The sequence below is a fragment of the Lissotriton vulgaris genome, chromosome 1_1, assembly GCF_964263255.1.
Source record: "Lissotriton vulgaris chromosome 1_1, aLisVul1.2, whole genome shotgun sequence".
Lineage (NCBI taxonomy): Eukaryota > Metazoa > Chordata > Amphibia > Caudata > Salamandridae > Lissotriton > Lissotriton vulgaris.
The window spans coordinates 1,318,343,710-1,318,360,168 of NC_141685.1; the positions used below are offsets into that span (position 1 = coordinate 1,318,343,710).

The 16,459-nt window shown below is 45.2% G+C and overlaps 1 protein-coding gene across 2 annotated transcripts in view; it reads right to left on the reverse strand.

Moving 5' to 3' along the window:
- The window catches only part of POU6F1 (POU class 6 homeobox 1), a 210,695-nt gene extending 194,439 nt beyond the window's left edge, over positions 1–16,256 (reverse strand). For both annotated transcript variants that reach the window (XM_086965833.1, XM_086965842.1), the window contains exon 1: positions 16,125–16,256. The gene's annotated coding sequence lies outside the window, so the exon portion shown is untranslated. The remainder of the gene's footprint in view (positions 1–16,124) is intronic.
- Positions 16,257–16,459: the final 203 nt, after the last annotated feature.

The following is a 16,459-nucleotide window of genomic DNA, read 5'->3' on the forward strand; positions in this document are numbered from 1 at the left end:
AACAATTTTGAAATTTCCCCAGCACAAATTACGGGAATATTGAACATTTTCAAATGTTATTACATACATTATTCTTATTAACAAATAACCCCACACTTTTCTGATAAACATCAACAAGCAGATCTAGAAACAGACTGCAACACGGGATCTAACATAAGTCTGTTTACTATTTCATCTCCGATCACAATACTAAATACGAACCCCCGGAACAACAACCTGTTTCCGGGACCAGTGGTGGCAGAGTCAGAACAAGCAACTGACGGAGAGACAGAGGTAGCGCGAGGACCAACAACCGGCAGAACCGTAATGTATTAACACACATGGTACCTCCCTCTGAACTCAAATTTATTGTTACAGTGTGCCTCCCTGACCCACCTGGATCCTGAAGAGGCTTAGTATAGCCATAAACGGAGGTACGTTTTATGAATGACATTGTAACGGGATAGCGCTGCATGTGGGTAAACTTTAAATAATAGAGTAATATGCAAAACCTTTGGGGATTGAATTCAGTCACTTTCTTAAGCACGCTGATGAGTGACACAAAAGTATGATGTTGAGATGGGTCATGGCTACATACGAGTATTTCCAAAATCGTTACCCGTACAAATACGCCAATTTTGACACTTCCTACGAACGGTCCACACGTACGCAGGTACGCTGACTAGTGACACCACTGCAAATAGTTATTCAGGAGTCTCCCCATCCCTTAATCCCGAATAGCAAAGCTAGTGTTAGGTGAGAACTTACTTTGAAAGCAGAACTCGCCACCTTCACAATAAACTGTCATACGATAAACCACTACACCAGTGGTTTGAAATATGCATAATATACTGAACCCTGCTCTGAACCATGTTTCGAGAGCATCATCCTATCAACAAGTTCCAATTCACAATTTGATATTCTTAAGAGCTAACAATGCCAGTAATGAGAGAGTTGACCCTACTCTATGAGTAGGGTAGTCAGTGCAAAGTATTGCCATTTTTTAGTTGCAATGCCACTGTGCGTTATATTTGTTCCTGGTGATGTAAACCCGTTGAATAGTCTTAAATGTCTTCCAATACCCCTTACCTTTTGTCTAGTATGTCCTTTTTCTTTACAGGTACAATTTTGACCTTAATAGGAGCAACATAACGATATGTTCCATTAGAACCTCTTTTCTTTTTCACTTATAGAGACGTGAGAGGTCTCTATTTTGCACCGTGGTCCTGATGAAAGCCCATACGACCTATTCTGGCGATACAAGGGCTGAAACATGTCGACCTATACCACAAATCTAGTGTGAAAGAGTCATAATTACTCTTGTTCACCGATCAAATTTTATTTTTTGCCTCCAAAAACAGAACTAATAAATCATATTTTTCTGGATGAGAGAGACAATTTTACTTTTCACTTTTTCACGTCACAGTCACTATCACTGATCACTACTGTTTTTAACAATGGGTAATGCCTCCTAGATGGAGGTTGCATAAATTACTAAACCCTATGATTATGTAGACAAGTGTGAGGGACGGCGGAGAAACAAGATATACCGCCTAACATCGCAAAATTTACCAACACGTGCATTAGGGTTTTTTATTGGGACTATTCAGAACCGTTCCGGCATACCCAAAGTTATGCAGGACAAGTGATCCTTCCCCCTTTGATCTGAATATATAACTTTAGGAAATTGGTTGGATCACAAATTCCTCCCTTCCCTCCACATTGATCCTGGCATTTAGCAGCGTGCAGCTGTGGGAAAAACAGGTTGCGACTTGCGATCCCCTCAAGGCTAGAAGGGATTTCAGCATGGCAGACAACCTAGGATTGAGTTACTCAACAGCAGAAATTGACGAGATACTAGCTCGACCACCATTACTTTTAGATAGGGACCTCTCTCACACATTGGCAAATAACGATGATTGGGATGAACTCTCTGAGCTCAAAAAAGAGCAAGTAAGAACAGCTGTACATGGTATAATCATGACAGAATATCTTAGAGTCAACGCAGCACCTAAAGGATTATGGGTGACAAATGCACCACGCATCTTGCTAAAAGACCTAGCATTCCGCAAGGATTGGTCAGCAATATCTTGGAAGTGCACAAGAGACTACCTTGTACTAATAATAAAGACTGCCACCAAGATCACAGATGAACTTACCATTAAGATCCAGATCATAGAGACCAAACTGAACAACATGGTTCATGTGACTATATATAAACAACGACTGGAAGAAATGTATTAAGGAGTTGAGCCAATCCCAAGAATTCTTGACCCAGCAGAAACTTCAAAAATTAGGAAAAGAACTTAAAAAATTCTCTTTAGGGGGAGGAGCTTCGCGGGCAACCAAGATGGCCGCGTAAGCTCCGAAGACCCTCCGATCCTCCGTATCGATCCTGTTAGCTATCCTGTCCCACGGCGGTGGGAATCAGTTGCGGTGCTGATGCTGATGCGGCGCCCGTTCTCAGATTGAAGTCCGAGCTTCCTGTCCCGAGTTACACCGTCGGGAAGCCTGGTGACGACGACGCCATAACAGCCTGGCATTGTTGGGAAGGCTGTGGCGCTCCTGTGCGGTGGCATTTCGAGTGGGGACGAACTGCCTTGCTGAGGCCTGATGACCGTACTGCTCTTACTGGAGGCTTGACGTCCCCTAGGCACGGTGGAGGCGATTGTTGACTTCGACCGTCTGGTGGCGGTATTGTTGGCTTGACCCCTTCTCGGATCGCATGATCCCCGTCGCCCATCATGGCGGGCAGAGGAGACCCAGACAAAGGGAAGCCTCCGAGGGTCAGCAGGAAACCCTCCCTCTCGCAGCCCACCATCCCTGAACGATTCTCTCTCTCCAAAGGTTCGCCAGGTGCATCGGGCCGTACCAAAGACTCGCATCGGGATGTGTCCCCGGAAGATACTGAACCCACCCTCTGGGACGTGATGGGAGCCATTGCGGGCGTGAAGGCCGAAATGCACAAACAACATGAAGTGATGTCCCACAAGGTCGATACCCTCACGATCGAGCTCAACCTCATCAGAGCCGACCTCTGGAAGACAAATGACAGGGTCAAGTCACTCGACATCAAGACGTCGAGTCTGACTACTGACATGTCTGATGTGCAGACCGAGGTTCGGGACTTGAAGGCCGCTAATTCGATGCTTGCCTGCCGGCTTGATGATTTTGAAGGACGGGCACGGCGCCAGAACGTCCGCATTACAGGTGTGACGGAGGGTGCGGAGGAGGACGCTGCTGACTTGTTTGTGGAGGAACTGGTGGTGAAGCACTTGGCGCCCGGAGGCCTGAGTAAGTTCTTCTCGGTGGAGAGAGCTCATAGACTGCCTGGTGGCCAACCGAAGTCAGGTGCGTCCCCGCGCCCTATCATTGCCAGACTTTTTAACTACAGAGACCGAGACGTGATCCTACAAGCGTCGAGAAGTGGCGGCCCGTTGAAATTTCAGAATGCTGACGTGAATTTCTTCCCCGACTTCTCTCAGGCTGTACAGAAGTGCCGACAAAGTTTCATGGGAGTTAAACGGAGACTGAGAGAGCTGGGGCTGAGATACTCCATGCTCTATCCAGCGAAACTTCGAATAGAGCATGGCGCTCGGACGCTGTTCTTTGACTTGCCGGATGCTGCTGGGGACTGGCTGGACACTTTGCCTCAGCGTCGGACTACTCCTGAGCATCTGTCGGAAGAGGCGTCGGGCAGTCCAGGTTCCCAGGAATAAACTTTACCACGTTGGTCTTCTTTCTGCGGAGGGCTCTGCGGATGCCATCATTCACTGACTTTTGTTTTCTTTTTCTATTTCTCCTGTTTTCTCAACTCTGGAGGGTAACAGGGGTGATAGGATGTCTCCTTTCTCCTCTGGGGGCTTTTTGTAGGCTAGTTTATACGGGGCGACAGGCACACTGCTAGTTGGGGGGGCTTCTAGTCTAATGCAGGGGTGCAGGGTGGGGGGTGGTTGGTTTGTGTGTTCTTCTTTTGCTTTTCCTCTCTTTCCTTTCTCATGGCGAGGCTATTATTGTTTTGATTACAACGCCGCGGTGGCTGCTTTCTGGGGGGGGGGGGTTGGGACGGGGCATCTTTGACGATGGGGGTAAGACTTTAAATGTGCTTAGTTGGAACGTGAATGGGCTGGGGGATCGCATTAAACGTGGTGTTGTGTTACAAATGTTTAAACGTTGTGTGCCCGATGTTATCCTCCTGCAAGAGACTCATCTCGTCGGCAATACTTGCCAGGCCCTGAACAGAAAGGGGTTCAAGGTGGTGGCCCATTCCGGGTTCTCTTCGGGATCCCGGGGGGTTGGGATAATGGTGCGCATGTCTCTTCCCCTGGAGGTGGAGTCCAAAGTGATTGATGATAGGGGCCGCTATGTTGCTGTGGTGAGCAGATGGGAGGGACGCACCCTGGTTTTGGTTTCTGTTTATGTCCCCCCGGGCTTGCAGACGACTACCTTTCAAGATCTCGGAGGCGCCATTTTGGGCCTCCCGGAGGGTTTGCTAATACTGGGTGGGGATTTTAACTCTGTGGTTTCGGGTACCCTTGACCGTTTTCCGTCCAGAGATCTGCGCTGTGCACAATCATGGCTCCCGGACTTCATGAGCACTATGGGCCTTATTGACTGTTGGCGGCTTTTACACCCTGCTCAGCAGCAGTACACTTTTCACTCGGGTGCACACGGCAGCCTTTCTAGAATTGATTACATCTTGACTCCGGCGGTTCAGGCATCGACCGTCTCTGGGGCTCGCCTTATGGCCAGAGGTATATCGGATCACTCTCCAGTTTGGGTATCCTTTGACTTTGGTATTGCGGCGGCGACTAGGGTGGCGCCGGTCAATCCTTGGTACTTCCGCAACCCCAGGACTCGAGAGCTCCTTGCTAAAGCTATCGACCTATACTTCACTGAGAACACAGGTACGGTAACGTCGGCCCTTTCCCTCTGGGAGACCTTTAAGACTGTCCTGAGAGGAGAGGCTTTCTCCTTGATAGCCGAGGTGCGCAGACGAAGGGATGAAGACATGGTGCGGTTGGAGTCGGATATTTCAGGATTGAACTCCCAGTTGGCGCTGGGACCGACACCCGAACTGTTACACGCTCTCTCCCTGAAGCAGTCGGAGTATAGAGCCACTGCCACTGATGCTGCCAAGGCGATGGGCAGGGAACAGCAAGGGAGGATTTACGATGCCGGGGACAAGGCGGGCAAGCTCCTTGCCTGGTTAGATAAGAAAGAGTTGGCTTCCTGTGTGGTACCTGAGATTTTGGGCGATGACGGACTGGTTGTTACTGACCCCAACGCTATTGCCTCTGCTTTTGCCGACTACTTTGAGATGGTTTACACCTCAGTCTCCGCCTTGACTGAATCGGACTCGGCCTCTTTTTTGGAGAGGGTTGAGCTTCCTTGCCTGTCGGATACCGAGCGTGACGACATGGACCGGGGCATTACGGCGGATGAGGTGGCGTTAGCAATACGGTCCCTGCGCTCCGGTAAAGCCCCCGGTCCCAATGGTCTCCCGGTGGAGCTGTACAAGATCAAAGCGGATACCGTCGCAGTGCCCCTGAGGAGTATGTTCTTGGAAGCCCGGGAGGTTGGTGAACTCTCACTGGATCAACGCCTGGCCACCATTGTGGTCATTCATAAGGAGGGGAAGCCTAGAGACCTTTGTAGATCATACCGCCCTATTTCTTTGCTGAATGCCGAGCCCAAAATCCTGGCTAAGTTGCTGGCCAATCGGCTTGTGGGTGTGATTGCAGACTTGGTCCATCCAGACCAGTCGGGCTTCATACCTCACCGCAATACTGCCCTTAATCTTAGAAGGCTTCACGCTGTCATGGCGCGGGCGCACATGCTCCGAGAGCCAACTGTCCTGGCTTCACTGGACGCGACGATGGCGTTTGATTCTCTTGAATGGAACTACCTCTGGGCGGTGCTGTCCAAGTTTGGGTTTGGCCCTGACTTCATCAGTTGGGTCCGGCTTATCTATTCCTCCCCGTTGGCCAACATAACGGTCAATGGCCGCATGTCTGCTTCCTTTGCCTTGCGCAGGGGTACTAGACAGGGCTGTCCATTATCACCGCTCCTCTTTGCCCTTGCGCTTGAGCCGCTTGCTGCCTGGATCCGCACTCACCCTGATATTTGTGGGATCAAGTGGTCACCGGGATTCGAAGATCGGGTTTCGCTATACGCGGACGATATTCTGCTTTACCTTACCTCCCCCAGTCGGTCTTTGATTGTGGTGTTCGATGCACTGGGTATCTTTGGTGGATACTCGGGTCTGGTTATTAACTGGTCCAAGTCCTACCTATATGTACTTAGTGGAGACACTCCACGTCTCCCTAGGGGCTGTGCGATACAGGTCTGGCAGCAGGGCTTCAAGTACCTGGGTATCTATATTTCAACGGATGCCCGGGCACGTTACGCTAACAACTTGCTCCCTCCTCTAACGCGCCTTCGGCGTGACGTGGAGGGTTGGAAAAGATTGCCGCTGTCCCTGTAGGGCCGAGCGGCATTGTTCAAAATGATGTCCCTGCCGAGATTCTTGTATGCGCTTCAAAACACGCAGGACCCAGTCCCTTCCAAATACTTCAGGGAGATTGAAGGTTTGCAGCGTACCCTTTTGTGGGAAGGTAGGCCGCGTATTGCCGTAGTTAAGTTGACCATTCCGTGGTACGACGGCGGTATTGCCCTGCCCGATGTCCGCCGGTACTACTGGGCCTCCCAATTGGCGGCTCTTAATCATGGCTTTTACGGTCCGGCGGTAAGTCCAGGGTACGCCATGGATCGCTGGCTCATGAACGACGGGATGTACTACATAGCGTTGTACTCTAGATCTCTGGACCGAAAATTGACTGGTCCCACCAGGACCGCGGTGCATCTATGGAGGGCCGTTACGAAGGCACTGGGATGGAAAGGTAGGCTCACCATGGCTACTCCCCTTTACGATTCTGACTTGCTGGGGAGGTTGTGGCACTCAAAAGGGTTTGATCGGTGGGATCTCATCGGCATTTCCAAGGTGGCGGATGTGATGGCAGAGGGGAAATTAAATCATTTGATGCACTACAGGCCGAATTCCAACTGAGGGCCACGGAATATTTTAGATATGCGCAGTTGAAGCATGCCCTTACGTCCACCCTGCCTGTTGGTGAAAAAGTTCCCGAGTCGTCCCCGCTGGAGGACAGGGTGCTGGACGGCCATATGCCGGACAGCGCCATTTCCCTGACTTACAAAAAACTAATCAATGTTCGGACGGACCTGCTGGTGAAAGTGCGAGATCAGTGGATGAATGATGGTATTGAGATGGATGATGAGGACTGGCAGTCTGCAGTATCCTCCCCCAAGGAAGTAGCAATTTCGGCCAGACTGCGCTTGGTTCAGCTGAAAGTGCTTCACAGGGTGTACGTCACTGGCCCCAGGTTGATTCATATGGAGCTTTCCCAGGATGGCCTTTGTAGGAGAGGATGTGGTGCACTGGCCACCTTTATGCATACCATTTGGGAATGCCAGGTCATTGCCTCCTATTGGGAACGGGTGCATGCGGTTATGCATGATGTGACTGGTGTTGATTTGCCTGCGGAAGCTAGACGCTGCTTGTTGAATGTGTGGGGTCCGACTGACTACAACAATGCTCAAACCCGCTGGGTAACGCTAGGGAATATGTTGGCCAAGAGGGACATTGCTCAGAAGTGGGGTGCTCCGACCCCCCCCTCTGTGAGTCTTTGGAAAACCAACATGGATTGGTGCATGCTCCGGGAGAAAACTGTCTACTTAGCTCGGGGTAAGCCCAAGATGTGGGGGATGGTCTGGGGGGCCTGGAATGCGTATAGAGGTGATATTTGTGTGCCCCCGGAGGTAGTCCGGCTGGAGGTTCGTCTCTCACCTTAGCCTTTCCCTCCACCCACGTTTCACGTGATATAATCCTGTTTCTTTCTCCCCCCACAAATGTATGCTCTTTTTGATCTGTTTATTTCAATGTGCCGATGTTCCCACTCGTCCCCCTGGACATATGCTTTACCGCTCCTCTATTCTCTTTTTGCCTTGCCATCTTTCTCCCTTTCCCCCCCCCCTTTCCCCCCCCCCTTTTCCTTTCTTCCTCTTGTCCCTTCTCGGTTCTCACCTTGTTCCTTAGGTTCACTTCTATAATGTAAAATTAAACCTGACTGCTCCTTTTACTGTTTTGTGCACACCTCTACGTTGCTTTTATAATGCTGCCTAGCCTCCGGGATGTACAGCTGAATAGCGGTGTACTTTGAACTACCAATAAAGTTTTTCCCCCCAAAAAAAAATTCTCTTTAGAACGGATACATCCTTACAGCCACAAGGATTATAAGCCTAATGACAATGCGTCTAATACCAGCTCAAACAGCGGTTCTTGCACGGATGGTTCTGACTAGAGTGGAGATGACTTTACCAACAACCAGCGAGGCAGGTATCGCAATAGAAGAGGGAATCGACGCAGCCGCAATTACTGGCGCACACCTCAATTTGCCATGAATCCACCAATGATGCCGTTTCCTCCGTTCAACCCTCACTTTCAAGGTTGGGTAGACCCATACTATCAAGGTCCCCCCCCATCAGATGCAACAACCCATGAGAGGTAACTACCAACAAGGAACGCCTTTTTTAGGGAAAGGCCAGAACAATCGAGGACCGAAACAGAAAGGAGTAACCTGGCAGGATCAAGCACGTCAGGTTCAAACCAGGAGTGTGACCCGAGGAAAAGAAGGAACAAACACAACTCCCTTGTTGTAAACCTGACAGATAAGATATTGACAAAAGACCAAGAGGAAGTTCTCAACAAAGGTCTTGGTTATGTCCCTACACCGAGTCTCGACACCTTCAAAAAGAAATGCGAGATCGCCGAATTTTGTAGGAAGCTCAAGCTCAAAGCCTTTTTAATAATCAAACTGCTCAACTCCCTGATGGAGACACTACCCTACGAAAAATGTCTACATTTTGTCCTCTGAACACACAAGTACCAATTGAAATAGTCACGTTTGAACAAGCTGTTATGAAAGAAATAGATGGCTTAAAAGACAATACGAACAAACCTTTTCAAAACTTGTCCCGAGCAGAACAACAGGCACTGAAAGATCTAAACAATGATGAGAACATCGTCATTAAACAAGCAGACAAGGGGGGTGGAGTGGTTCTCCTCTCCAAAGAAGGTTACGACCAACAATGCTTAGAACTACTCTCGGATAAACATTTTTACAAGAAAATAAATGTAGATCCAACACCGAGATTACAGAAGACTATAACACTGATGATAACTGAAGCTGAGACGAACGACTGGATCTCAAAAAAAGAAGCACAATTTCTGGAGACCACTAACCCACGAATACCTTACTTTTATTCCCTACCAAAGACACACAAACCTCGCTTACCACCTCCAGGAAGGCCTATTGTGTCAGGTATTGGTTCGGTCCTTGAACCATTATCACAATTTGCGGACCAATATCTCAAACCTATAGTTCAAAGAACTCCTACCTATCTGAAGGACACTAGGGACCTTCTCAACCTACTCAAGAAGTTCATCTATTCAGAGGATAACATGATCCTAGTAGGACTCGATGTAGAGAGTCTCTACACTAGCCTGCCACAACAAAAAACACTAGAAACACTTGAGACCATAATTTTCAATATGGATTGGGACTACAAGACACCCAGACATTTTGTCTTGGAATGTTGCAGGATGGCCCTGACTGAAAATTATTTTAAATATAATGACACCATGTTTCAACAATGCCATGGAACTTCCATGGGAAGTACATTTGCGCCTAGTGTTGCGGGGCTATATGTAAGCAACTTTGAAGATGCACATATCAACAATCCTGTAAATCCCTATTATGAACAGATTTTATTCTGGCGTCGATATATCGACGATGTCATTCTCATTTGGAAAGGAGATCTGCCTAGTCTCATCAACTTCCATACCTGGATCAATACTCGCGATGAATGGCTTAAATTCACTTATACAGCCAATAATAAGCAAATTGATTTTTTGGACATCACCATCTTCGCAGAGGGTCATACATTACAAACTAAGACGTACTCTAAACCCACGTCAAAAAACAGCTTACTTTCTTTTCAGAGTTTTCACCCCAGACCATTAAGGGAAAATCTCCCTTATAGCCAATTTCGGAGGCTACGAAGAAATTGTAGTAAATTGACAGAATATAAACAACAAGCCAATGAACTGAGTGGAAAACTGGAAGAGAGACATTACCCCAAGAGAATCATTGACAAGTGTAAAAAAAGAGCTCGCAATCAACACCGAGATGGTCTCTTAGAATCCACGCAAAGGGAACCAGAATCAGATGTAACGACCTGTGTAACCACATATGGCCCAGCAAGCAATAAATCGAAGAAGATTGTAAGCAAAAATTGGAGGATTCTAACTTCAGCCAATATCCAATGGCCCAAACCAAGATTCGCAAACAAAAGAACCCGCAATCTTAAAGATATCTTGGTCCATACAAGACCTCAACCAAGGAAACCACTGGCGATTATGAATTCACCATTGAACATGAGTCCTGTAACTGGCCATTATCCATGTGGATCATGTTCGGTTTGCCCATTGACAAAAGCCACAAAAGAGATACAATTACTCCCGGACTTCAAATGGAGACTCCTGCATCATACCAACTGCAATACGAGCCATGTTATCTACATGATCACATATCCATGTAAAAAGAACTACATAGGAATGACATGCAGAAAGATAAAACAACGATTATGTGAACATCGAAGCAACGTGAAGTGCAAGAAGATCACAACAAAGATGTCAAACCACTACCTAGAAGCAGGTCATACTGTCAACGATCTCAAGTGGATAATTTTGAAACTTTGCAAAATAAAGATGACAATGCAGAGAGAATTCTCTTTGAAAAAGAGCAGCGTTGGGTACACAGACTTGGCACCGACCTGAATGGCTTGAATGATAATATACCATGGGGTACAATTTATAGATGACGAGATGAACATAAGGTTACCATCAATAAAAGATGACCGCAATTATTTTGCTTAAAAATACTATGCAGTTATTAACCACAAATTTTGATTAGAAGACCGATTTTTGTACATTATCACTGACTACCAGGATATATGAAGGAACTCGAGTGGAGTTTACACTGTGTATGCCCATATCCTTACTGATGTCAATATGAGCTGTCCACAACGTACAAACCCAAAGGCACATCGACTACTAATCGTAATTGTCTTATGTATCAATTTAAAACCCTCACATCAATCTTTCTCCCCAACAGTACGAGCACAATTTATGTCAACAATTTTGAAATTTCCCCAGCACAAATTACGGGAATATTGAACATTTTCAAATGTTATTACATACATTAATCTTATTAACAAATGACCCCACACTTTTCTGATAAACATCAACAAGCAGATCTAGAAACAGACTGCAACACGGGATCTAACATAAGTCTGTTTACTATTTCATCTCCGATCACAATACTAAATACGAACCCCCGGAAGAACAACCTGTTTCCGGGACCAGAGGTGGCAGAGTCAGAACAAGCAACTGACGGAGAGACAGAGGTAGCGCGAGGACCAACAACCGGCAGAACCGTAATGTATTAACGCACATGGTACCTCCCTCTGAACTCAAATTTATTGTTATAGTGTGCCTCCCTGACCCACCTGGATCCTGAAGAGGCTTAGTATAGCCATAAACGAAGGTACGTTTTATGAATGACATCGTAACGGGATAGCGCTGCATGTGGGTAAACTTTAAATAATAGCGTAATACGCAAAACCTTTGGGGATTGAATTTAGTCACTTTCTTAAGCACGCTGATGAGTGACACAAAAGTATGATGTTGAGATGGGTCATGGCTACATACGAGTATTTCCAAAATCGTTACCCGTACAAATACGCCAATTTTGACACTTCTTACGAACGGTCCACACATACGCAGGTACGCTGACTAGTGACACCACTGCAAATAGTTATTCAGGAGTCTCCCCATCCCTTAATCCTGAATAGCAAAGCTAGTGTTAGGTGACAACTTACTTTCAAAGCAGAACTCGCCAACTTCACAATAAACTGTCATACGATAAACCACTACACCAGTGGTTTGAAATACGCATAATATACTGAACCCTACTCTGGACCATGTTTCGAGAGCATCATCCTATCAACAAGTTCCAATTCACAATTTGATATTCTTAAGAGCTAACAATGCCAGTAATGAGAGAGTTGACCCTACTCTAGGAGTAGGGTAGTCAGTGCAAAGTATTGCCATTTTTTAGTTGCGACGCCACTGTGCGTTATATTTGTTCCTGGTGATGTAAACCAGTTGAATAGACTTAAATGTCTTCCAATACCCCTTACCTTTTGTCTAGTATGTCCTTTTTCTTTACAGGTACAATTTTGACCTTAATAGGCGCAACATAACGATATGTTCCATTAGAACCTCTTTTCTTTTTCACTTATAGAGATGTGAGAGGTCTCTATTTTGCACCGTGGTTCTGATGAAAGCCCATACGACCTATTCTGGTGATACAAGGGCTGAAACATGTAGACCTATACCACAAATCTAGTGTGAAAGAGTCATAATTTTTCTTGCTCACCGATCAAATTTTATTTTTTGCCTCCAAAAACAGAACTAATAAAACATATTTTTCTGGATGAGAGAGACAATTTTACTTTTCACTTTTTCACGTCACAGTCACTATCACTGATCACTACTGTTTTTAACAATGGGTAATGCCTCCTGGATGGAGGTTGCATAAATTACTAAACCCTATGATTATGCAGACACGTGTGAGGGACGGCGGAGAAACAAGATATACCGCCTAACATCGCAAAATTTACCAACACGTGCATGAGGGTTTTTTATTGGGACTATTCAGAACCGTTCCGGCATACCCAAAGTTATGCAGGACAAGTGATCCTTCCCCCTTTGATCTGAATATATAACTTTAGGAAATTGGTTGGATCACAAATTCCCCTGGTATATATATACATATACAATAAACTCAACTTTACGTTGCCAATACCCAAAAATATTTTTACTAGTGTTCACACATTTATTTTGGGTGATACACTCAGAGGTAGTCTAAGTGAACACTCTAGGCAAAGGCGCTTCTTTTCCTTTAGTCCTACTGTGTCACACCAAGTTATTAAACAACTCCTTATAAATTGGATAGAGACTTCTCCACAAATTTGTTGACGCGGACACGTTTCAGCCTTTGGATTCTTCTTGGCCTCCTCAGGACAATATTAAAATGGAACAATAATGATTACTTCTTTCAAGGGTTGCGTCTCCCACAGACCCGGGTCTGCGGCGACGGAGATTGCATGGACCGGTAGATCATTTTGGAGGGCTGATCATAACTTATCTTGTCATGGGTGGACCCTAAATATCAACGTAAGAATAATAAGTAGTGATTTTCCTGGATTACTACATCCATGCCAGAAGTAAACCAATGATTCCCTTTAAATGGGACGGGCGAACCGTGAGAGTTCAGTGGGGTTTTTGTAAGGTGTCCTGCATCCGCCACTGTAAGGCCTGAAAGACTCTCAAAAGAAAAATGTTTCATCATTACAGCGCAGTGCAACTAGCCAATTAAGGTAGCAGATGACAAGGTCAGTAGCATCCTGGGTAATTTGTTGCCTGACTGACAATTAATGAGGAAGTCCAAAATAAAGGTATGATCTAAATATGACATAATGGTGTACTGCACTACACTTCTACACCAGTTTAGAGAGAAAGTAGGACTGATGGAGAAGGAAGCAAATATACCAAACAGAATTCATAAGAGCCGGACGGGTGACAATTCAGACTACTAGTTGTGTGACTACATAATATTGCCAACTATGTTGTAGGGTGGATGCAAATTATTCCTGAGTATGGGTATCACCCAAAAGAGGTGGTCCAGTAAATTTTTTTCTTTGCATTCTGATATGCATACCTCTTGTCTCAAGAATGCGGGAGAAGTCATAAATTTAGGATGGTTATCCCATTAAGATCAATGGCGAATTTATCGTTTTTTGGAAGGTGGTATAGGTTTGAAAAGCACCTGACTCTGTTACATTTTATGAAGGCATTTTGTTATGCTGGTGAAATGAAGCAAAAGAAAGTGGGTGACACATGCAAAACGCAATTGAGTTCACAGGTATGGGTATGTGTAGTCCAGAATTCATAAGGGAACAAGAGGGCAATCACAAGCAGACGGCAAATAAAAAACATGAAGTGGATGTGCTGTTATCTCATGGCTTCGTTGTTAATTAAGCTCGGGATAAGGCTTTGTTATACCTGCTGCTCAGCCCTTGTGACTGTGATGAGAGAATGTTAATGAGTGGAATGATGGTGAGTTTGTGAGTAAGTTGGTGGATGGGCTGAGCAGCAAGAAGGCTGCTCCTGAGGGGGCTCTACGCTGTAACATCTTATCCTGAATAAATTTACATGGAAACTACTTGGACCAGATCTATTATGTTTAAATCATTGCTACCTTGCTTATTTGGGGCAATGGTTTTGTTATGTTTCTGTTGCATGCTATTGTTCCTATGTCATACTTTGTTTGCTTCAGACTTCATTGTTATTCCTTTTAGAGTATTTCTGTATTTAATGTAAAGAATGGAGATGAGTTATACCTGCTGCTCAGCCAATGTGTCTCTTATTAGAGAATGTTGGTGAGTGTGTGAGTCAGTTGGTGGATGGGCTGAGCAGCAGGAAGGCTGCTCCTGGTTGGGCTCTACGCTGTAACATCTTATCGTGAATAAACTTACATGAAAACTACTAGGACCAGATCTACTTTTATTCACTGCAGGCTTCCAAAAGAACAGTGATATAAACGGAAATATAGAAGTGCAGGTACTATCCCTTCCAAATTAAAGAAGTGCAGGTACTTAGTACCAGACAGTATCTACCCATTTACATTTAAAGTACTGTCACTTTTAACAGTTAGGTCCGTGAATAGCTCATCTAGTCCATGTGTTCTTTGCATTTTGGGATTGCATCCTGGTTATTACATTACATAATCAATAGTACAACTCTCGGAATGCAGGGAATAATTATTGAGTAGATGAAAATATAAAACTCTGTTGTAGAAAATGCATTCTTCACACACTCCATGAAAAATAGTGACACCGCTGCCCCTTGACAGCATCTGCGAAAATAATTTACCGACCAAGTCAAATAACCTAGACTTCAATAACCTTGTCGACCCGCCTCTTCACTTGACCATCATAAATAGGTGGTTATTTGACTGTTTCAACCACCTGTGTTTTCTCCCGCCCCTTCACTGTATGCCTAACTATTATGTTTTGCTTCTATCTTTATGCATCCTTATGTCCTGCTATGTAATGCAATTTTCTTTCCTTTGTGTATGTAAAGCGCTCTGACACCCATGGGTCAAGCTAGCGCTATATAAAACTTATTTTTAAAAAAACGACCCGCCACCAAGGAATCATTGCTTCAAAAGGAAAAGGCTGGCCACCTAGCCACATACCATTTCGCTATGGGATTTTCGCTAAACGAATCTTGTTAGCATAAAAATAAAAATGTTATTTTATTTATTTCTTTAATAAATGCATTTTTATAAAGGGCGGAATTTACCCGAAGGTGTCAGAGTACTGTACAGTAGAACCAGTTACGTTACATGAGAGAACTGTTACAGGAATAGAACAAACAAAAATAACATGCCATAGAATTACAGCATTATAGCCATTCAAAAATGGAGGCCTGCATGTACACACTTCCGGAAGTCTCCCGCGTGCCCTGCCTAGCCAATTCCCTTTGAAGTATGTCTTCTCTTTCCACTTGGGACCAGGCTTTTTTTCTGCGCCCGCGCAGTACGATCATCTCACAAGCCTAACGCGCAAAGCTCTCGCCACCATTTTCGTGTTGCGAACATCGGGGTGAAAAAAAGCGGCCCATCGATTCACAAAGACCCAAATAGTACGAATATATAAATATGTATATAATGAAAGGGGTACGTGTGCCCAGCTGTAGTCCACCACGTTCTTTTAATGTCAACCAACCAGCCACTTTTAATCCTTAAAATTCTCCTTTTATTCATAAATATATAAATTATGCTAATTAACACCCATTGCATATTAACGCCACTAGAATGAAAAACCTCCCATTTTACGGGCTTCCTTCCCCGTCAGTAAAACCCTGGTTTACTTACCCTTTTTTGAGATGATCCGTGAGGCGAAGGGGTCCGTTTTTTCTGCGCCACTGTATGTTTTTTAAATATATCTCGGAAAGATAAAATAGAAAGAGAAATGGTGTGTAAACGCGTCCGGCATTTAATTTGGATGTCTCCGCTTTCCGCACAAAGAGGTACGAAGAGGAGCAGTATTCGTCTCATTAATATATAAATATTGTATATATATTATTCCAAAACTGTGCCATGGTACTTTTCCCCAAATAGGAATTGTGGCAGAAGCGTAAGTGGTACGTTTTCTAAAAATCATATATAGATATCCGCTGTCCCCTCGCTTATAAACTTGAATGCAGTTT